The sequence below is a fragment of the Panthera onca genome, chromosome B1 (genome assembly GCF_046562875.1).
Source record: "Panthera onca isolate mPanOnc1 chromosome B1, mPanOnc1 haplotype 2, whole genome shotgun sequence".
In the NCBI taxonomy this organism is placed as follows: Eukaryota; Metazoa; Chordata; class Mammalia; order Carnivora; family Felidae; genus Panthera; species Panthera onca.
In genome coordinates, this window is record NC_138342.1 from 183,802,043 (window position 1) to 183,825,476 (window position 23,434).

Genomic DNA, 23,434 nt, shown 5'->3' on the forward strand with positions numbered 1-23,434 from the left:
CTGTTCCCACTTTTTGGAACTGAAATATCTCCCCTGATTTGATTGAGTCTATAACGCCTTTCTTCCTTACACTATGCAGTGACATGTTTTTAAAATGGAAGATGAATGAATTTAATAGGAAGAATGGTGACCCTCTCTCTCCCCCACAGAAATCACAAAACCGAGGTTAAGAAAAAATGTTGTCAAGTCAGCACTGGTGTGGCCAGAGAAAGCAAATTAGCAGGAGGCCAGGGACTAGAAATGAGAAACAAAGTCAGAGCCTGGAATATGGCAGAGTAGGTGAGGTGGACCAACCATCTCAGTTTCTCTGGAAATGGAGGGTTTCCTGAGGCCTAGGACTTTTAGTGCTGAAACTGGAAAAATCCCAGGCAAATCAGAATGGTTGGTTAACCTAGGTAGGTGGCAATTTAAATAAACACTGAGCCCTGTTCTTTACATGGGTGGGACTCTCCATTCAAAGGATTACCTGGTTGAGGAGAATGTTTCCTCAGTGAAAACACCATGCTGTGTCATTGTCCAGGAGCATGCATTTGAAGCACACATTCCAGAAGCTTGGTCAGAAGCAGGGTAAAGATCTGGCTGGCAACGTGCATATACTTTTAGTTTCTAGCTTCAAGTCCGGAGTATGGTACAGTCTGGAAGGAAGCAGTAGGACAGAAGTGGATGGAAAGCAGGCAGAAGTCATTCTGGAGGTGATTGAGTGCATCGAGGCACAGGAGATTGTGTGGACCTGAGTCCCTTTCAGGGCATAGTGCTCATTCCAGACAAATCGGTTGATGAATTTTACCCCAGGCCTACTCGGTGCTTTCTACCTCCTCTCTCTCCAAATGCCTTCCTCTTGCTTGTACAGCTGCAGAAAAGAAATACTATTTACCCTGAAAGGATCTTTTGAAATTCTGCTTCTTCAGAAAAGGTATTTCTGACCAATTCTCTCCTCTAAGCTCCCACAAGGGGAATCCTCTTGCCTCATTTGGTGTCTGCCTTCTGGTTGTATCAATGTCTTATCTCTTCAGCTGGGTTGTGAAAGGTGGGCTGTCTGAACTTTTCTTTCCTTATTAAAAATTGCCTCTGATCTGTTTCACAGTGTCCAGCCCAGAATTGGCTCGCCGATTATCTAAAACAGCACTGTCCAATAGAAACATAAGATGAGCCACGTTTGTAATTTAAAGTTTTCTAGCGGTCGTGTTGACAAAAAAAAAAAAAAAAAAAAAAAAAAAAAAAATTAAAAGAAGCAAGTAAAAATAATTTTAATAATATACATTACTTAGCCCAGGATCTCCCAAACATGATTTCAACATGTAATCAATGGGAAAAAACTCTTAATGAGACAGTTTTACATGATTTTGATTGTCCTAAGTCTTTGAAATTCGGTATGTAGTTAACTCTTCAGCACATCTCAATTTGGACTAGTCACAAATCAAGGGCTCAAGAGCTACATGTGGCCAATGGCTACCATATCAGAGAGCACAGATCTGAATGATAATTTGAGGAAATGTATTGAAGCAGTTGATGGAGACTTCCATGACAGAAGAGTTTAGTTTGGTTTTATCATCAATAAAAAGTTTTTTAAAAGACTACAATAGTATTTCTTAACATGATGAAGATAGAGATTAAGGATACAAATTCATAGAAGTCAAAAGAAAGGAGTGTTTCCGTTATAAAGAATAAACAAACAGAGGAATAGTAGCAGAACTTTGTGGATGACAGAACAAAAATAAATAAAGGAGAGAAACAAGTAAATAATAACTCAAGGTATTAAGCCTAGAGTACCAGGAGAATGGTAAGATGGAAGTCAGAGAGGGAGACGAGTGGAAGAAAGAGAGGGAATTTGTTTTCAACCACATAATTTCAGGCGCTGGGAAATTCACCTCACCAGAGACACAGTTTGGAGCAAGGATGAAAGATGAGGCTTAGTAAAGTAGCTTTTCGGATCAAGGCCATTAAGTTGGTTGCGACTTAGGATCTTACGATTGTGAAGGCAGATAGAGACAAGAGTGATTCAAAAATTTAATCTTAAGAGTTCCATAATTAGCAAGCAGGACAAAAAGTCATAAGAATGGTAGGAAAAAAATGAAGAGATCATGGAAGTCAGGAGGGTGGGGGAGACCACTTCAAAACAGGGACAGCAAGCAGGAGAGAATTTGAGGCAGAATAAGAACAGAGAAAAGTCCATTGGACGTTCTTAGGAAGCCATCTCTGAAGCAATTAGAATCTTGTTCAAGGCTGAAGGAACAAAGAGGATTTACATTAGCTGAGCTCTCTTCCAAACTCCTGGTTTTCAATCCTTAGACCAATAGGCCGACTGAAGACGTTTGGATTGAGAAAGCTGACTTTTTCCAGCAGATACAGTCCCAGCAGGAATCCTGGCAGAAGGAAACAGAGACCAGCACAGAGCGGGTGGAGCTCTGGGTGATTCTTGATTAATGGCCAATGTAAAGAAACCCCAGAAACAAGCCAAGTGACAGGATGCAGGGAAATTCGTAGGGAGAGCAGCACAGGACTGAAAAACCGTTGCGAAACCATTATTTGGTCTTAGTTAAAAGACAAGCAGAAAAATACAAATTTAAAACATAATTTTTAAGGATTTACTGTGGGTTTTTTCCAACCATTTTTTCAATATTTTATTGCTTATCTTCAGGGATGGGCAAACATGGAACGTATCCAGTGGAAAATTGCCTTTAAGTTTTGACACGTTTTTGAAAGGGGAATGGAGAACAACACTAGCCCGAAAAGTCCTGGAAACCCTAGCGGCCTGAAACTCAGATCCAATCCTTTTTGTCTTTCAAGCCAATTCAATTATAACAGTGTCCAGTATCCAAAGATCTAAAAAAAAAAAAAAAAAAAAAAAATGGGGATCTTAGCTTTTTGTCTTAGTTCAACTAGCTTCCAGATAATGGAGTCAAATCAGAACTTACAAGAATCAACTCAGGTCTTGGTAGTTGCAAGTAAGTCCCTCATTCACGGACATGAAATTTACTTTGGTTGTATTTGGCAAGTGTAGGAGTAAAGGGTGTGGAACTTATTGAGCCACAAAAGTCCCTTGAAATCCCCTGCAATTTCATAAAACTTAGCAGTTCCGATATGCACAAATGTTTCTGAAATCTTTGGAAGACAACAACCTAGATCACTCCTGCTGCTGAAAATGACTAAGCTGGGTTTTCTGTTTCATTCCTAAGGAGGAAGGTAGACGGATGAAAGTGAAAAGTGTGAACTCCAGACAGGATGAGCTAGAAGGAGGTGGGTGAAAACAGTATTCAAGGGGGAAGAAGATGCAAATTCCATTCTGGGTAGCAGGAACAGAGCAGTGCAAATGGAAACGCAGATGAAGTCAAAATAGCTTCACCCATTTCAAATGTTTTGTTTCTAACTCTTCTGTTTCCCTTGTCTCTCATAGTCCTTCTTAAAGACTCAAAATAATAGATCTGCGACTGTTCTATTCTTTCTTCATCTGAACACATTTTAAAAGTTGAGAAGTAACCAAAAATGAGATGTGAGATAAATAGTTAATCAATAACTTCAGACAGGAAAAGGAATACCTAAGTCGAACTCTAGTGCGTCAAGAGAGCTATCAAACATTGTGCTTCTTAGAAATGACTTGCTCATTTTTGCTTAGAGATGAAACAGCTTATTATTCATACATATGCACACAATGTGTTCGTGTTTCAGGAAGCACCAAAAGCAGATAGATTACTAGATAAACTCAAAGATTGGTATTCTGACTAAATTGGCAGTTTTTAAATGTCAGGTAGATTAGTTTACCTCAAATCATTGTCATGCAACTTCATCACAGACTGTCCCTTCAGGGTGTTTAGATAAAAACGTGTAGGAAAATAATCTCTTAAATTTAAAATAGCAACCCTTATTTATTGTTTTTAAGAAAACGGGGCAGAAAATTTTATATCAGATCCCTTGCCCTTAGAAATTAGACATACTCTCTTAAGTCTTCTTCACCCCTTGGTGCAATGCCTCCCAACCCTCATGGGATGAGTAAATTTGTGTCAGATTCACCACGTATCTCTTCCTTCTATATCACTAATGATTATTTGCCTGAGAAATCTGTTTTATACTGTAAAACTAAGTTTATATTGACAAAAACTCTTACTTAGGACATTTAACAGAACAGAAAACAAATATCCTTGCAGCCATGGTTCACTTTGGACCTTCTAGCTCTTCAATGGGCTCTGTTGCCTGGCTTCCTGAGTTGCTCAACAATGGAAATAGTCACTGAGCTTTTGTGCATGTAGCATTTTTTGGAGTGAAGCCCCAAATCTTTAATGAGATTCTGTTGGTAACACACGGCCGTCTTAAAGAAGTTAAGAATGATTTAGAACATCACATTAAAAATATGTGCAATGCATCAATATGAACCTGGCACTTCGCCAAAGTTAATAGCATTATTAGGTGAATAAAAAGGATGTTCACCATCACGTCAAACAAAATACGGTGGATCTTGCTCTCAAACAGAAATAATAACATATACTTACTGCTGACTTCAGGCCCATGTTTTGTCCCCTTTTGGGTTAAAACCAGCAGTTTCACATTGTGACTTCAATCTTATCAGAGACTCCTAAAGTAAACAATAGCGCAGTATGAGAAACCTTGATTGTGTAACTTCTGCTCTTTTTTGGAAAAAGCAAGTATCCTTTTCTTATTGCCCACCCTCAAAGTGTCATGACAGCCTATTCACATTACTGGAATTTTCAGAATAGCAGCTGCACATTTTTAGAAACTTTCATGCTTTTTACTGGTGAAGTAGTACTGTTTGACAAAGCATACCCGTCTGGGCTTCTATTTATCATTATCATTAGCATGTTATGATTACTCTTATTTACAAATTCTTCTCTGCAGGACAAGTAAACAGGGGGACAAAAACCCCACTTGGAAGAATTCCCCTTAGAGCTTTGGCAACGCCCCGGAGGTTGGGTCCCCCGAGGGAGGCAGGAATTCACTCTTCCCTGGAGCCAAACCTTGCTTCCCAGACCCGACGCCCCTGGAGCCGGCCGCACGCCCCGCGCCCAGCGGGCGGAGCCCGAGGGAGCGCACGGCCGCGGTGCCCGGGCTCGGGGCTGCAGAGCGCCCCCGCGGCGCTGCGGCCGGACGCCGCCTACCCCGGGGATTGGCCCGCGCGGCCGGGACGGGGGGCGGCCGGCGCGGGGGAGGGAGGAGGCGGCCCCGCCCTGCCCCGCGCCCCGCCCCCTGCACGGCTACACAGAGGGGCGCCCACGTGCCCAGCCCGCCTTCTGCAGCGCAGCGGCCCGGGGCGCTCCTCTCCGCGCGGACCAGCGAGGCGGCGGCCGCTCCTTCAGCCTCCCGGAGCCGCTCGCCCACCACCGCCCCCTCGGCGCGACCCTAGCACCGCCCCAGTAAGTTGCCAAGGGTCCGGTCGCGCGGAGGGACCGCAGGCGAGGGGCGGCCTGGGCTCCGGGGCCGGACGGGAAGGGCCGGGCTGGGGCGCCGAGGGCCCCGAGGCCGCGCCGCCGGGACTCGGAGATGAAGAACCCCGGGGCCGCGGGAGGGGGCTGCCGCCGCAGACCCTCGTCCCTGGGGGCTGCGCCTCGCCCTGGCCAACCCCGCGCGGTCGCGTGTGCCGCGAGGCGTCGGGGTCCGCGGGGACTGCGCGGGTCGCGGGGGCTGGGGACGGCCGGCACGGAGACCCTGCGGGGGCCCTTGAGGCGCTCTTGTCCGGGGCGGGGAGGAGAGGGGCCCTGGGCACCCGTCTCCGGGAGGGCACACTGAGGGGTCCCCGAAGTCGCCTTCCAGAGAGTTTTGATTTAAATATAGAACAGCGCTTGGAGCCCTGGAAGCCTTTCACGTCCTAGACCTGACCGGGACGGGTAGGACAGGTAAAATGGCCCGTCGCGGTGTGTGTTTGAAAGTAAAGGGGTGCCGTTTTAAGCCCGTCGGGGACGGGCTATACTCTTAAAGCCTACTGCCTGGAGTCTTCAGCTTTGAACTCGAAATGCCGTTCTTGATGCTTCGGCAGTCACCTAGCCCATCGCCTCACAATACCCTTCCAGCGGAGAACTTTCCAACACGTGTATCCAGACGATGGAGCAACGTGTTCAAAGACGGTATCTTAAAGGGCCTTAAAAGTACTCTCATGGAGTCCTGTGAGTCTTTATAAGTGGAAACAGTGCCCAGATTTCGGGAGTAAAAAGGTCCAACCTGTTGAGACTTTGAAGTATTCATGCAGAACTGCCTGCAAAAACGTTCAGGGGACTCTTAGGACTGGTAATAAGATTTATCTAGTCGCAAGTACAGAAACATTCATCCTTGAATGAGGGAGGATCGTCAGATTTTAGGAGCGTTCTGAACGTTGGCGGGGGCCTGGCATATCAAGTAAGTGCGTATGTGACCTCTGACTTGATACTTTGGCACTCTTGCAAAACCTCAGTCACCTCTTTCTCCACTGAGCCTTAATAATAATTATCTCCCCAGGAAATCACAAGTATTTGTGTTTGCGCTCTTTTGTCTAAGGGGTGGACAGGATAATAATAGTTTTATATGCTTTCTTATCTTGCTTTTTCCCTTTGTACTATTAAACCCTTTTTTTCTTTTAGTTGCACTGACGCTTGATATGAACTGTTTTAGTGCAGAACAGCATATGCATTTTCTTAATATTTTGCTTTACTACAGAGTTTCTACTTGGCTGCTCTGTGTTAATGCTGAGAGGCCACATTATTTATTAGGATTTTTTCACCTTTCTCCCTTGCCTCTCAGTTGTTTCCACATCATGCCTTGATTGGGGAATGTCATTTACCTTAAAGCATTTTCATCTTTAAGGGTGTGATGTGGCCTTGGAGACCCGAATAAAACTCTGTCTGGTATCTCCTGGGATTCAGTTTGCAGAATCCTCGGCCTCTTCAGCACATCGTCAGCAAAGTCCTTTGGATTCCAAAGTCTCTAAGCATTATCACTGGACTTAGAGTCTGTAAAAGAGCATGGAGGCTGGGAGTGGAAACAAGGTTGAAAAGACAGAATACTCTAACATTTTCCATCTCATATTCTCATATATTTTTGGGTTTTGGACATATGCACCTGAAGAATTTTAAAGTTCTTGCTTTCCACCGGAAGCCGGCTCCCCTTTGCGGAGTGGGAGTGCCTAGGCTCCATTCTACATGGCCCACCTTCTGTTGTCTTCTCATGCTTCCTTGCTGAAGTTGTCATTGCTTCTCTTGGCTCTTCTGGCCAGACCTGGGCCCTCATTCATGGCCATTTCTTCTTCTTTCAGTCCACTTTTCAAATGGGCTTTCTCTCATCATTTTTCTTTGGTGGCTTCTCTACTTAGCCTAGTTTCTGTCTTCTCTTCTGTTTTATTTGTTTGCTATTCCATATACCTTTACTATATACCTATATAAGTATTTTTTTTAAGTGTTCAAGGCCATCTGCTAGTTTTATTTTGATGCCCTTCAGTGACCAACTTTCAGAACAGAATATTGAAAACATCCTACCTTGCTGTGTGTTTTATTATTTTCCCAAACATAATATGAACACATTGATTCTTAAGGACTGGCTTCTTAGAGGTCACTTACTGGATGTTAAGCATTTAAAACAAAAGCCGAATTTTCAGTTGAATCTATTTCTCAACATTCACATGCTTAGTACTGTATGCTTCATTTGAACGTTTTGTCATCCAACTAGTACGGAAAAACTCATTTAACGGTAAGATTTCACTTACGTGAGACCACTCATCTAAATGGTTTGCAAAATCTGTGTGGTTAACCCATACTACACCTTTAATCTGAGTATTCAAAAACATACTGATAAAGCCTTGATTAAAAAAAAAACTTGGGGCGCCTGGGTGGCTCAGTTGGTTGGGCGTCCGACTTCTGCTCAGGTCATGATCTCGCGGTCCGTGAGTTCGAGCCCTGCGTCGGGCTCTGTGCTGACAGCTCAGAGCCTGGAGCCTGTTTGAGATTCTGTGTCTCCCTCTCTCTCTGACCTTCCCCCATTCATGCTCTGTCTCTCTCTGTCTCAAAAATGAATAAACGTTAAAAAAAAAAACACTAATGAGATCATTCTTTTCATCGTCACCTGTTGCAGTAACTTTTCATTCTACTGCCTAACAATGTCTGCACGTGACACATGCTCAATATGTCATTGTTGAATGGATGCCACTGATTTCAATAATTTGAGAAAGGGTGCTATTTATGTCTTTGACTGTATATTCCTTCATTAAGTTTCCTTCACTGAAAATCCCTATTCTGTTCCAGACACTGGACAACCAAAAATTATGTGTAGCTCCAGTTTTGGAAGGATTTTTCAGTTAGTTTTACATTAAGGAAACCTTTCATCGATGGATTTATGAGTAGGTTTTTTTGTTGTAATTTTATACGAAGTAACAATACCTATAAACAGATGACTTGGGTACTGTCTATACCAGAAAGCAAGTAAGGAACACGCTCTCTAATACATGAAAATGATGCTGCTTTCTATTTCATCATCAAAAGTACCTGTGCTTGGCGTTTTTGTTTTATTGGTAGTAACAAATTTGTCTTGGTTCTTCTCATATAGTCTCTTACTTGCCTTTTTGGCTATTGTTTTAGAATTGTTGTCCATGGCTGTGGCAGTGTTGGAGATGCCTTTTATAAAACCAAACCAACAGCTAGGGGTTCATTCTCAGCAGGCTCTAAATAGTTGACCAGGTTCTCAGTAACTTAGTTAAGATAATCAGAGCGTGATTGATCTATTAATTTTTCATGTCCAACTTAATAAACATAATATTAATCTCTGGAAGCAAACAGTGTACTATTGTTTTCTTTGTACTTATGGACTCAAACTTTGCATGTTTGTAGGAAAGCCCTCTGCTGTCATTAGTTAACCTTCTCATTGATAAGTACAAGTTGTATTGACTTTAAGATTTGAGATAAAGTGGTTTTTATTTAAAATGCTGGATTTAAATATGTGGGTTGCATTTCTTCTGTTCCTATTCAGACTTTTACTTTGGAATCTCTGTTCAGAGAAATCCATGGGTATGTATGGACATACATTATTGAAGATCTATTTTTCTGGGTGTGTATGGACATACGTGGTTATAAAACTTGGGGTTTCTTACATCTAAGATGGAATCATCAGGCTACAGTGTCCTATGTGATGATTTCATTCTGCAGATGTCATAAATTTAATATTATGCCTCTCTCCATCCCTCTTCAAGAAATAAAATAAAAATAAAATCCATACCCACCCATTCATTTCCGGTGCTGCATATTAGTACCTCTCTTCAGAATGTGAGCCAATCTGGGATTCTGCAGTGAGGCAGATGGTATAAGAACGTTCCTTAACCTTTCTTCCAGGAGTTAAAAAAAAAAAAGCCCTATGTTGTATTCATTTTTGGAATATTTTGTGAACAATACACAGCAAAGAATTTTTATTTCCCTTGTTGATTCTTGCTAGTTTTTCCCACAGTTCTGGGGAAAATTCTTTTCTTTCTTAACCCAATCTGGCTTCAGGAAGCCTCCCTAGGTCTTTATACAATTATATGTAATACAATGCTGTTTATTGCCTTCAAAGCCTACTTCCTAGTGAACCTAGTGATCATGGTGGATGGAACTCCATGTCATTAAGGATGCTGAATGATACTGTAATTAAGAGTCTCTCATTTGATACTTCTTTTGCCCCCCCCTTTTTTTAGTTAAGATTTTAAGATAAGTGGATCTGTTCTGCTTAAAAACAAATGCTTGTCTCTTCAGAAAATCAAGACAGTACACCTTAAAGCTTCTTTATTTTACTTCTATGTAAAAGATGTTATAGAAGTTGGTACTTTGATCATTAGAAGAATAAAGATTGGTTAGTCAGGATCTTTTCTTGCCTTGGCTGTGGGTATCTAGCTGCCATATTGGTAGATGATGATAATGATGAGAGTCACCAGTGGAATCAGTGGTAGTGGAATTAAGTAGTCTGTATATTGAACCTTAAGGAAAAAATGGGGTCTTTTTGCATGTTCAGTCTTATTTTTTTATGCTCAAATATGAACTCAGGACAGATTTTCAGAATGTAATTCAATTTCTACTTTAAAAAGCACACTAAGGGGCATCTGGTTGGCTCAGTCAGTTGAGCATCTGGCTCTTCATTTCCGCCCAGGTCATGACCTTGAAGTTGGTGAGATCAAGCCCCGCATTGGGCTCAGCACTAATAGCGTGGAGCCTGCTTGGGATTCTCTTTCCCTTTCCCTCTCCCTTGCATGGGCGTGCACCTGTGTGCTCTCTCTGTCTCTCAAAGTAAATAAAAATAAACTTTAAAAAGTCACACTAAAATCTCTAGAACTTTAAAAATATTGGAGTGGTGGGAGTAAGAAGTCCTCTCTGTATCATATGCAGAGTGTATTTCCTGAAGCACGTGACTTATCTTCCACCCTTCTCCCTGTTCATGCTGTCTGGGTTCCAAAAGCAGTTATGCATTTGGTGGAAACTGGGTTTGATTTTTGTGAAACTAGTAGGCAGAATTTACCACAACTCATATGCAAAACTTAGAGTATTTAGCAATTGTATGTGCATCCAAGTTACTTAATACTGTTTTGATCCATTAGGATTCCTGGAATAGGAAATGAGACTTTGTAACTTTGCTTCTAAGAATATCCTATGAGATAACTCTATTTGGAGTCTTCCAAATAGATGAACAGCGGTTAGTTAATCCATTTTGGAGAAATATGTGTTGTATATATTTACTGCCCAGATCTCGAGTCTGTAGAGAAGCAAAAAATAAGTAACTTGTTTCCTGTTCTCTGGGCATTGACCACCCAGTGGAGGGGTTAACGAGGAAACATACAATGGAAGAACAATGATAAAGCTGTCATCCGGGTGGCAAAAAAAGCTGGAGGTATAGGGAAGAGAGATAACAATCTATTCCAAACTTTACTTTAAAAAAAAATATGTGTTGTGTTTCTGACATAGACAAAATGCCCAACCAATTTAGGTATTGTCATCATTATAGTTACTATTACTGCTGCTAAAACTACTCTTTCTTTTCCTCTAGTTGCTTTTTGGTAAAACTTGAGTCACTTGGACTTGAGTTCTGGCTGGGCAGTTATTCACCAAAATATGCATTTGGGAGAGCAATAATACTTACTGTTAATTTGGCAAAATTGTGTATCATTTATTACCCCAGACCTCTAGAAAATTATGTTTTATATATATATATATATATATATATATATATATATGTATATATATATATGTATATGTATATATATATATGTGTGTGTATGTGTATATGTATATATATATGAGAGAGAGCACATACTAGCATGCAGGGCAGGGGCAGAGGGAGAGAGAGGATGGAGCCCGCCATGGAGCTCGATCCCACAATACTGGAATCGTGACCAGAGCTGAAATCAAGAGTCCAGCGCTCAACTAATGGAGCTACTCAGGGACCTCTAGAAAATTACATTTAATTGCAAATTCAAACTATTCTGAAATGTTTTAGAAGAAGAGTTAAAATGCATTAGGAGATTATATTTTAGATGGAAATCGTTTTTTAAATTTTTTTAAAAATGTTTTTATTCATTTTTGAAGGAGAGAGAGAGAGAGACAGAGCCAGAGCCAGAGCATGAGTGGGGGAGGAGCAGAGAGAGAGAGGCAGACACAGAATTTGAAGCAGGCTCCAGGCTCTGAGCTGTCAGCACAGAGCATGATGCAGGGCTCGAACTCACGAACTGTGAGATCATGACCTGAGCCGAAGTCGGATGTTTAACCAACTGAGCCATCCAGGCGCCCCTAGATGGAAGTTTTGAAGAATAAAGCCATTATTAAATTTTTTAAAAATGTTTATTTATTTTTGAAGGAGAGAGACAGAGTATGAGTGGGGCAGGGGCAGAGAGAGACGGAGACAGAATCTGAAGCAGGTTCCAGGCTCTGAGCTGTCAGCACAGAGCCTGACCCAGGGCTCGAACTTACTTACAGCCTGTGAGATCATGACCTGAGCTGAAGTCGGACACTCAACCAACTGAGCCACCCAGGTGCCCCACATTATTAAATTATTAAATTAAGAGAATGAGATTATTTCAATTTCTTTCTTTAACAGTTGGGTTGTTCCATTAAGCAAGGAGGTATATTTACACAAACTTAATGAGTTTGAAATCCATAAAGGGCCTTGTCAAAAATGGAAAGAGGTCTTCATCCATTTTCCCATTATTGCTTCTCCCACAGAACACCCACTGCAGATCAAGAAAGCAGACTCTGTCTACACTTTAGCGTTGGTTGCAATCTTTACTTTCAGCTTGGGATGGACAAAGGACTGATTAGAAATGCTGATAGCTGAAGAGATACTTGTCTATCCCACATTAGAGAGGGAAGGGTTGTTTTGTTAGAAGAAAGCACATTTAGTTTAGTGTCTACCATTGACCTAGTAGAAGAAAAAAATGCTGGTTTTTTTTTTAAGTTTATTTATTTTGAGAGAGTGAGAGGAAGTGTATGAGTGCGGGAGGAGCAGAGAGAGAGAATCCCAAGCAGGCTCCACACTATCAGCACAGAGCCCAATGTGGGACTCGATCTCACAAACCATGGGATCATAACCTGAACAGAAATCAAGAGTTGGATGCTTAACCAGCTGAGCCACCCAGGCGCCCCTCGGGGTGGGGGGTGGGGGACATGTTTTACAAGAGATTATATAACCCAAACTATATTTACTATAGTCTTCAGCTCCTGTCAGACAGCTCCTGTCTTCAGTCCTAAGTCAGGCTTTAAGGTGGTACAAGGAAGGTCTCCATGTAGACAGGGAGCTGGTGCCAGAGCTCCACCTTCCAGGTTTCAGGTTCTTGCGAAAATACCATTAAAAAAAAAAAAAAAAATCCTCCTGAGAGGGGGATGGAGGTGGGAAGGACAGGTAATTAATTTGCATCTTTACTAGACAAATCTTTCCATTTCTACTAGATAAAAATCACTTCACAATGTTTTTGTTTGATGGACCTTAGGTGCTCGAAATTCCATTAATCCTAGTTGTTTGCAGCACATTGGTGTCATGTCATTGCTGATTGGCTCATGTTTGACCAATAAGTATTATTTCCAAGTTCTTGGGTTGGATGGGGTATGGATATTCAATGTATTATTATTTTAGAATAATACATGAATAAACAAAACTTTAAATAAATTTCTCCTAAATAAATCAGCAAATAAAAATCTTTACAAATGTCTTTGTGTTTTTCCTTCAAGTAGAAAACATTTGTATTAAATGAAGTTTTCCCCTTTCATTCAGAAAGACAGTTTTCTTTAGAGTGACTTTTTTTTCCTCCTGAAATTCACTCAGTGTTCACTCCCATGATGTTCCTGGTCTCCTGAAGCAAAGAATACTTAATATTTTGCATAGCCTTCATGGTCTACAAGATGTTTGCAACTTGATAAAAATCTGAATGAAAACTTCACTGATAGTTTGTATCAAATTTAGGTATGAATTCCTCTGGGAAAATTCTTTGTCCGGTAAATTCAGGCTAGTCTGCGTGACCTTTTCTCTGCTTTTAATGATCATATTAAACAACACAATTTTATATTTCTGTTTGAATCCAACAGCAAGTTTCAATTCTGTTTCTTTAATTCAGTTGTTATTTGAGCAATCATTTAGGAGCTGTTTCTTGGAGACCTAGAAGGAGTCAGGGATGAGCTTTGATACTCCATGCTGAGGGCTCATTAACACTCTGGAGTTATCTTGGCCATGTTAGGAATTTAACTCTTTTGTCCAGGCCAGTCAATGCAACAAAATGACTTCAGATTGGCTGTGTTTAATCAAGCAAAATGAAATTGCTGTTTTAATTCTTACGTGTGACATTTTGCACTCATCTAGACTTATATATGAAAGAGTTGACAGAAGAATAAGAAACTTCCTCCAAGTCCAAAACCTACTGAGAGTTCATTTTGTTCACCACGTGAAACAAACAGCACCGCCAAGGTTCTTGGCCAGGTCCTTAGTGAGTTTCTTCGCGAGTTCCGGCGTGCAGTAAAGATTGAGCACCCACTCTGTGCTGTGTGAAGGGTGTGACGTGTAGTGAATCTCCACCCTGGTGGGTCATGGTTTAATCTCTGTGGAATTTGATGGTGTTGAGAGTTACTTCCCTACCAAATCCTCTTCTCTTTGGCTGCTCAATCTATATTACAAATTTACATGAACAGTTTCGGAGGGGAAGGTTATAGAACCATGTTGATATATTAATGAAATTCTCGCGGTCCATGCTGTTTGAGCAGTCTCTGAAATTTAACTGTCCAACTCTTAAAAGATTGGACAAGTGGGGGCGCCTGGGTGGCGCAGTCGGTTAAGCGTCCGACTTCGGCCAGGTCACGATCTCACGGTCCGTGAGTTCGAGCCCCGCGTCAGGCTCTGAGCCCCGCGTCAGGCGCTGGGCTGATGGCTCGGAGCCTGGAGCCTGTTTCCGATTCTGTGTCTCCCTCTCTCTCTCTGCCCCTCCCCCATTCATGCTCTGTCTCTCTCTGTCCCAAAAATAAATAAAAAACGTTGGAAAAAAAAAAAAAAAGATTGGACAAGTGAATCAAATGGGAGAAATTAATTTTTTTGTTTATTTTTGAGAGAGAGAGAGAGCGAGCACGCATAGGGGAGGGGCAGAGAGCGAGAGGGAGACACGGAATCCGAAGCAGGCTCCAGGCTCCAAGCTGTTGGCACAGAGCCCGACGTGGGGCTGGGACCCACGAACTCTGAGACCATGACCTGAGCTGAAGTTGGACACTTAACCAACTGCACTACCCAGGCACCCCGCCCTGTCTTTTCCTTTCTCTTTTCTCTTTTCCTTGCTTTGCTTTTCTTGTTATTTTCAGAGAGAAAGAAAGTGCAAGTCAGGGAGGGGCAGAGAGAGAGAGGAGACAATCCCAAACAAGCTCTACACCTTGAGTGCAGAGCCCAAGGCAGGGCTTGAACTCATGAACCATGAGATCATGACCTGAGCCGAAGTCAGACACTTAACCAACTGAGTCACCCAGGTGCCTGCCCCAACTTACTGTTTTTTCTAATGAAAAGTTTCATGACAAGTTTCCTATAATTTGCATCAACTGTATTTGAACTAATGGTACTTAACAGTTTTTTGATAGAGGAGCGCCTCCTTCTTCTGTCCATTCTGATTATATTTTCATAGAAGGAAGAAGAAACACACATATGCATGAAAAATACAAATGCCCCAGTAGTTTTCTGTAATATATCTGGTGGTAAAAGCTGCCCTGAATTCAGTGATTAGGAACCCAGAATGAGGCCCCTGCAATTCAGAAAGCCCTTTCAACTCCTGGGAAGGGTATCTTAGGAGAGACCGTCTGGGGGCCGGATGGGTCTTCATGGGTCCGACATCCTTTCTTCTTGCTGATGTAAAGCTGCTCGTGGCCCACGGAGGGGCTGAGATCTGGCTCAGAGGTAGGTGTGGCTGTGGGTGGGGGCTGAGCTGAAAGCTGTGACAGTAACACCATGATGCCCTGGGAAGCAGTGGCCTGACATCAAAGGAACACTTTGGACTTACGTTGTTTCCAGAATCACCATCTTTCTCTCTTCCATATTCCCAGATTTCTATGTCTACATATGGACCAGGAAATAAATTTGATTCTAAGCATAGCTGAGATCACTTTAATTGAATAGTTGTAAATATATACATAAATGGGAAGAAAAACATAAGAGATAAGAATAGTCAGTGCCCTCTTTTCTTCTCTAAAATTGGAGCATCTTTGGAATGGCATTTGAAATTCAGCCGTATGGCTCAGTGTCAGTCTGATGTGGATATTCTAGAAATCTCTGGAAGTTAATACACTTCAGTGTGATGGAACTAAAGACGTCATGCAGAACTGAAGAGTGACTGCATCACTGCAGATGCTTAATAATGTGCCTAATGAAAAACAGGCAGAGTGAAGAATTTTAATTTTTTTTTTAAGATTTATTTTTGGGAGACAGAGAGTGCAGGCAGGGGAGGGGCAGAGAGAGAGGAAGACACAGAACATGAAGCAGACTCCAGGCTCCAAGCTCTGAGCTCTGAGCTGTCAGCACAGAGCTGCACAAGGGGCTCGAACCCACGAAGTGTGGGATCATGACCTGGACCAAAGTCAGATGCTTAACTGACTGAGCCACCCAGGTGCCCCAAGAGTGAAGAATTTTGAAGTGGATTTCTCCACTGACATGCTTGTCTTTTGCAAAACTTGCTTTATAAGTGGTTAAGATTTGCACTGTTTTGTTGCAAAGAGCCCTCTTTAAATGCATTACGTTTGTGACATAGTGGTTGTGTAGGTGGCGTAGGACTTTTGTATGCAGTATTCATCAAGAAAAGAACACAAAGCACATTTCCATGCCATTGAGAAGCAATAGTGGGTGTCGATAAAATGTGTAGTACTAGAGTTTTGAAAACATATCTTGGGCTGGTGCCTGTTTTAAACTCTCCTGAAACAGTTTATTTAAAACAAAATCACTTTTTTTTTTTTTTGGTTAGATGGTAACACAGGCATAAGGCTCCGTATCCCAGAAATTTGGTTCTGCCGCTATGAAAATGGGGAGATACTGTTGTGATAACTGGTTTTTCCATGCCAAACCCTACACTTAACAGTGCATTGAAAACTGTCTCGTGGGCGATTTGTGAAGCTTTGAAGTGTTCGCTTCCTGCCTCCCTGGCCGTGGACCATTTCTGAGCTCCTGGCACTGTGTATGTGCCGGCCAAGCACAGTGCTAGACAGGTTTGGAAGACGAGGAGGTAAGCTCCTAAGAATGACAATTTAGGGCTCTCTTTTTATAGGATAAGAAACTGAGATATTAAGAGGTGTAACTTCTCTGAGGTTAGACAGCTAGGGGCAGAGTGAAGACTTGATTTCCAGATTTCGACATAGCAAAAGCACGGATTTATATCAGGCAATTCTGCTTTTGTGAAAGTAAATCATAATCACTTGTAATATATTACTTAGGTGGTAGGAAGTTTATAAACGGGGAATCGAAGTACAGTTTTTAACCTAGGTTTTTAGATTTTAAAATTTCTTAGAAATTAGCATATTTGAATAAGATATTTTCATGTAGTGGCATTCTTAGATTGTGAACTATTTTTTTTTAAATGGCTTGTTTTTACCCCCCACCCACCCCCCAAAAAAGGAAAAATGTAATCTTAACCTAAAAATAAAATGACTTTAATATGGGTTCTAAGCTATCTAAAGTCATTAGGATTTAAACCTCCTAAGTGGTGCTTTTAAGTAAATAAGTTCTGTTTGGAGTGCTATTGTGCTATCTAGAGGAAAAAAAAGGCTCGATTTTTTACTTTTTCTGATTATCGTAGGTAACAGATGGTTTGCACTTAGTTCAGTGAACCAAACAAAGAGCAGACTTTGCATAAAATTTCTGTTGATGGTGCATTTTATCTCACTGAAATGGGTTGTATGGACCTTCTGAATAATGAATAGCATATTTGTGTTATTCTGATCTTTTCTGCTACAGAGTGCCAGATAAATGTGAAGGACAAACGACCTGGCATTGCCACTTTAAAAGTTGTACAGTATCAGGATGCCTGGGTGGCTCAGCCGGTTGAGCGTCTGACTTCTGCTCAGGTCATGATCTCTTAGTTTGTGGGTTCGAGCTCTGCGTCGGTCTCTGTGCTGACAGCTCGGAGCCTGGAGCCCGCTTCGGAATCTGTCTCCTTCTGTCTCTGCCCCTCCCCCATTCGTGCTCTCTCTCTGCCTCTCAAAAATGAATAAACGTTAAAAACAAAACAAAACACACAGGCCAGTCCTGAGCACCTCAGCGCAACAGTCAGAGAGCACGTCTGTGTGTTGTCTCCCCTCCGGGCTCCTGTGGCATTGCTCACCATGCCCCAGGAGCTGGAAGGTGTGGTAACAGGAAGGGGACGGTTCTCATAGCTCCGCCCCAGCACCTGCTGCCATTGGAAGATCAGAACAACTAGAGGCAATCATTTAAACAATGACTGTTCCTTCCAGGGGATCCTGGGTGTCCAACTTCAGCTCAGGACATGATCTCATGGCTCATGGGTTCGAGCCCCACGTCGGGCTGTGTTCTGACAGCTCAGAGCCTGGAGCCTGCTTTGGATTCTCTGTCTCTCCCTCTGCCCCTCCCCTGCTCACACTCTCTCAAAAAATGAATAAACATTAAAAAACAAAAGTTGTACAGAATCTATTTTTTACTCTTACTACCGTGCCAACTCGAGGCATGTTGCAGGCCCTGACTAATTTTACAATTGATAAGTTGCTCCAGTGACTTTGGAAACTGCAGCCACTTTTATCTCCTCGAACTACATTGAAATTGTAGTGACTTGGGGCGCCTGGGTGGCTCAGTCGGTGAAGCATCCGACTTCGGCTCAGGTCATGATCTCACGGTCCGTGAGTTCGAGCCCCGCGTCGGGCTTTGTGCTGACTGCTCAGAGCCTGGAGCCTGTTTCAGATTCTGTGTCTCCCTCTCTCTCTGACCCTTCCCCGTTCATGCTCTGTCTCTCTCTGTCTCAGAAGTGAATAAATGTTAAAAAAAAAAAAAAAAAAAAATTTAAGAAATTGTAGTGACTTAATTTTTGTAAGGATTTTAAACCTGAAACAAAGCCTGGGGAACCCCATCGTACCTCTCTAATCCCCCAGTCTTGAAATTATTTAGTGCAGTTGCTGTCTAATGTTTGACTTTCTGTCGATCCAGCAGCCTGTTCTTAGTTGTCGCTTAACTCTTGTGTGGCGTCAAAAGGTGGAGGTGACCGAGGCGTGAGGCAGGCAGGATGACGTGGCTGCCGGGAGGTCACTTGACCAACCAGGAGTTGCAGACACACCTGCAGTTGGTAATTGAAAGCTCAGTTGAGAACTTTACTTCATCTCACAGATTTTCTTTTTAACTTTTTTAACGTTTATTCATTTTTTGAGACACAGGGCATGAGCGGGGGAGGGGCAGTGAGAGAGGGAGACGCAGAATCCGAAGCAGGTTCCAGGCTGGGAGCTGTCAGCACAGAGCCCGAACCGAGGCTCAAACTCAGGAGCTGTGAGATCATGACGGGAGCTGAAGTCAGGCGCCCCTCAGGCGCCCTTCATCTCACATAATTTTAACGCATTACGTAGCAGACAGGGGAATCGGTAAAGTTGAACTACATATTTTCACTTCTAACTTTGTATGCATGAATCAGAATTCAGGCTGTTTTCAAGAAGTGGAAGAAAAGGAAGATTTGAACCAAGTGTAATTTCCGTTGAGATAAAAGGTGAGAAAAGAATGCAAGGATCCTTATTTTTTTTTCCACCCCCCAGAAAATGATATATGTAGAATAGTGTTTGAAGGCAGAGAAAATAATTTTTCTCTGGGGTTCACTTCCACAGAACTTGCACTGAGATTATTTTCTGAAGCATAATATACAGCATTCCTAGTTTTAATAAATCATGAGATTCTAGGCTCACAAGACACCTGTACATTTCATCCCAAACAGAATCATGCCTCACCATTCCTCACAGGTGTGTGTATTGTGTAAGAGTGAGCTGGAGGTTGTATGTGTGCAGACACATCTGCAGAAAAGTCAACATTTCCTAACTAGTAACATTAACGATAATAGTTTGTATTTAAAGACAATAAAATGTTGGTGATATCTATAGTTGTAGAAAAATCAGCATTTTCTCCTTAACTTCTTAATTCCCAACACTAATTGTCCCAACTCTGATGGTTCCAACTCTGTTTCAGTGCTTAGGAAAAGAAGGGCTTAGGACATCAGAAGATCCCTTAAGCTCCTTTCCTGCTCTAGAAGTAAAATAGCAAGTTCCCTTTTATTATTCCCTAGGTTTTCCTATTATTCCCTAGGCTCCCATCAAGAGCCTCCTGATGTCTTTTGTGACCATGTCAGGTATGATGCACTGAGACGTACCTACTATGTGGCTGGGATGCGCGGGGTGGGGGGTGGTGGACAGTGGCAACTGGTGGCCATTTCAGGTAATTCAGCTTATAATCAAGGAAGCATTTTCAGCGGGCTACGGGTGTCCTCTCTTCCCTCCTACCTCATTTAGTCTCCTGTCCTCTTCTTAGTTCTCCTCCACCCGCCTCTGCCTCCTCCTCCCCCTCCTCCTCTTGGTCCCTTTGTCCTTTTCTTCCTCCTCCTCATCCCCTGGTCCCCCTTTCTTCTGCCTCCTCCTCCTCCTCCCTCCTCTTGCTCCTCCCTTATCATTCTTCTATTTGGAAGTGTGAGGGGGCAAACTGTCTAGATAAACCTGAGCCCAGTGCTCACCAGAGACTCAGCTGTCAAGACTGAGCTCTTCTGTGAACCATGCTCTGGTGTCATCCTTAACTGTCTGCTGTCCTTGGCGCGTGGGGTGTATTTTCTCCTTTGGATGAGGTCAGCCTTGAAGAACATTGTTAACGGGCACTTGGCAGAGGCTCTGGGGAGCGTGCTGGTGAGTGGAGAAGCTGGTGTCAGCATCTGCTTTCCCTCCACTCCCTCATTCTCTTCGTATACTCCCTTTCCCTCAAGCCTGACTCTAAATGCTAACTTCAGGATAATGGGCAACCTTTTCAGAGTATAAAAATCGACAGTGGATGTAGAGAGGTACTTCTGTAATAACTTTTTAAGAAAAATCTGCTTCACTTATAGCATCACATTAACTTTGTGTGGAAGAGGCCCTTGTAGTTACTCTAAAAAAAAAAAAAAAAAAAAAAAAAGGCCAATGCATTTTCTCAAGGAGTCAGCCCCTCTATGAGTCATCGCTTTTAGTTATGGCTTTTCCAAGTAACTTTTAAATGGAGCTAGTTTATGGCTTGAATTAGAGTAATATAGTTACTGCTTTTTGAAATCCTGTTATGACATTTGTTATTATAGAAATTACTCACAGGATAGAATTCAGTGAATTAGATTTCTATTCGAGTAATATTTGTCTTTAAAGCATTAATTATTATATATTTTTAAATTATTGCATTTAAAAGACATCTACTGGCAGAACATATTTTAGATCAGGCTTTTCAAGGATAATAACCATTTTATAAGGACTTGCTGTTATATGGTACTAAATTGGAGGTTGTACAAAGCCCAAACAGCAACCCATCATTGAAGGAATTTCCCATTGAAATACAAATCAAAACCACACTCAGATATCACCTCACACCAGTCAGAGTGGCCAAAATGAACAAATCAGGAGACTATATATGCTGGAGTGGATGTGGAGAAACGGGAACCCTCTTGCACTGTTGGTGGGAATGCAAACTGGTGCAGCCGCTCTGGAAAACGGTGTGGAGGTTCCTCAAAAAATTAAAAATAGATCTACCCTATGACCCAGCAATAGCACTGCTAGGAATTTACCCAAGGGATACAGGAGTGCTGATGCATAGGGGCGCTTGGACCCCAATGTTTATAGCAGCACTCTCAACAATAGCCAAATTGTGGAAAGAGCCTAAATGTCCATCAACTGATGAATGGATAAAGAAATTGTGGTTTATATACACAATGGAGTACTACGTGGCAATGAGAAAGAATGAAATATGGCCCTTTGTAGCAACGTGGACGGAACTGGAGAGTGTGATGCTAAGTGAAATAAGCCATACAGAGAAAGACAGATACCATATGGTTTCACTCTTATGTGGATCCTGAGAAACTTAACAGAAGACCATGGGGGAGGGAAAGAAAAAAAAAGAGGTTAGAGTGGGAGACAGCCAAAGCATAAGAGACTCTTAAAAACTGAGAACAAACTGAGGGTTGCTGGGGGGTGGGAGGGCAGGGAGGGTGGGTGATGGGTATTGAGAAGGGCACCTTTTGGGATGAGCACTGGGTGTTGTATGGAAACCAATTTGACAATAAATTAAAAAAAAAAAAAAAAAGAAAGAAGAAAGAATTTCCCATTTACAACTTAGACTCTGAAAGCTAGAATTTAGAGGGTTTGAACCCATACTAGGGCCACCAGAGTTTATGTTTCTTCACAAGCCACCTCTTGGCAGACTGTGACTATGGAACCAATAATTGCATGGCATTATATGCCATTCTTTAAGGAAATGAAATCTTTGGCTCATTGGCCCAAAGATAAACTTTAAGCTCTTTTATAATTTCATTTTTCTCCTTTAAAAACATATAGCCACTCAGTAGTTCTGGAATGCCCACTAAACGCAGAACTTTTCTGTGTACTTAGATACACACACAAATTTTAAAAAGGATATGTTCTTTGAGCTCTTAGAATTTATACTCTAAGTCAGACTTATTGGTGTCTCTATACCCAGAACAGAGTAACAAACCACATGGCTCTTTTCCTAAGCCCTAGAGACATACAATCCAATATCTATCGTTAAAAAATAGAACCCCAGGTGGTTCTGGAGTAAATAAAAATAGCCTTTCGCAACACTCTTAAAGTCCTTTTTTCTACAAAAAATTTTTTTAATTTTGTTGAAATAAACATAGCATAAAATATACTGCCTTGCCATTTTTTTAAATTAAAGTCTTAACATTTATTTGTTTATTTTTAGAAAGAGACAATGCATGAGCAGGAGAGGGGCAGAGAGAGAGAGGGAGAGGGAGAGAATCCTAAGCAGGCTCCATACCATCACCATGGGAGCCTGACATGGGACTCGAACTCACAAACTGGGAAGTCATGACCTGAACTGAAGCCAAGAGTCGGGCACTTAACCAAGTGAGTGAGCCACCCAGGCACCCCACCTGTCTTAACCGTTTTTAAGTGTACATTTCAGTAGTGTTAGTTTACTTAGTTGTGTAACCAACCTCTAGAACTTTTTCATTTTTTAAAACTAAATTCTGTACCCAGAGGACAACTCCCTTTTTCTCTCTCCTCTCAACCCCAGGCAATCATTCTATGGATTTGACTACTCTAGATACTTTGTATAAGTGCAATTCAACAGTATTTATCTTTTTTGTGCCTGGCTTATTTCACTTAGTGTAATGCCCTCAAGGTTCATTCATGCTGTAACATGTGTCAGAATAGCCTGGTTTTGTTTTTTTGTTTTAACGTTTATTTACTTTTGAGAGAGGGGGAAACCGAGAATCTCAAGCAGGCTCCGCACTGTCAGTACAGAACCCCACATGGGGCTCGAACTCACAAACTGTGAAATCATGACCTGAGATGAAATCAAGAATCAGACACTTAATTGACTAAGCCACCCAGGCACCCTGAATATCCTGTTGCTTAGGGCTGAATAATATTCCAGTGTGTGTATAGACCACATTTTGTGTATCCATTCATTTGTCAGAGAATACTTAGATTGCTTCCACCTTTAGGTATTGTGAATAATGCTGCTGTAAACATGCGTGTGCAAGTATCTTTTTGAGTCCCTGTTTACAGTTATTTTGAATATATACCCAAAAATGGAATTGCTGAATCATATGGTTATTTTAATTTTTTTAAAGAATCAGTATAGGGGTGCATCAGTAGCTCAGTTGGTTAAGTGTCCAACTTCAGCTTACGTCATGGATCTCGTGGTTCGTGGGTTCTAGTCCCACGCTGGGCTCTGTGCCTACAGCTCAGAGCCTGGAGCCTGCTTCAGATGTGTCTCCATCTGTCTCTGTCCTTCCCCCTCTCTCGCTCTCCCCCTCTCT

General features: G+C 42.1%; 1 protein-coding gene and 1 long non-coding RNA gene across 4 annotated transcripts in view; one reads left to right on the forward strand and one right to left on the reverse strand.

The window, feature by feature from the left end:
- Window positions 1-467: 467 nt before the first annotated feature.
- Window positions 468-5,105, reverse strand: LOC132691587 (uncharacterized). Its single transcript, XR_009615878.3, has 3 exons — window positions 4,968-5,105; window positions 4,485-4,567; window positions 468-635 (listed from the first exon to the last, which is right to left on the reverse strand). It is a non-coding gene; the product is annotated as an uncharacterized LOC132691587 (long non-coding RNA).
- Window positions 5,106-5,238: 133 nt separating this feature from the next.
- The window catches only part of SLC7A2 (solute carrier family 7 member 2), a 76,284-nt gene continuing 58,088 nt past the window's right edge, over window positions 5,239-23,434 (forward strand). The window contains exon 1 of one of the 3 annotated variants that reach the window (XM_060653071.3): window positions 5,239-5,363. The gene's annotated coding sequence lies outside the window, so the exon portion shown is untranslated. The remainder of the gene's footprint in view (window positions 5,364-23,434) is intronic. The other 2 variants (XM_060653074.3, XM_060653072.3) reach the window with 2 other exon arrangements.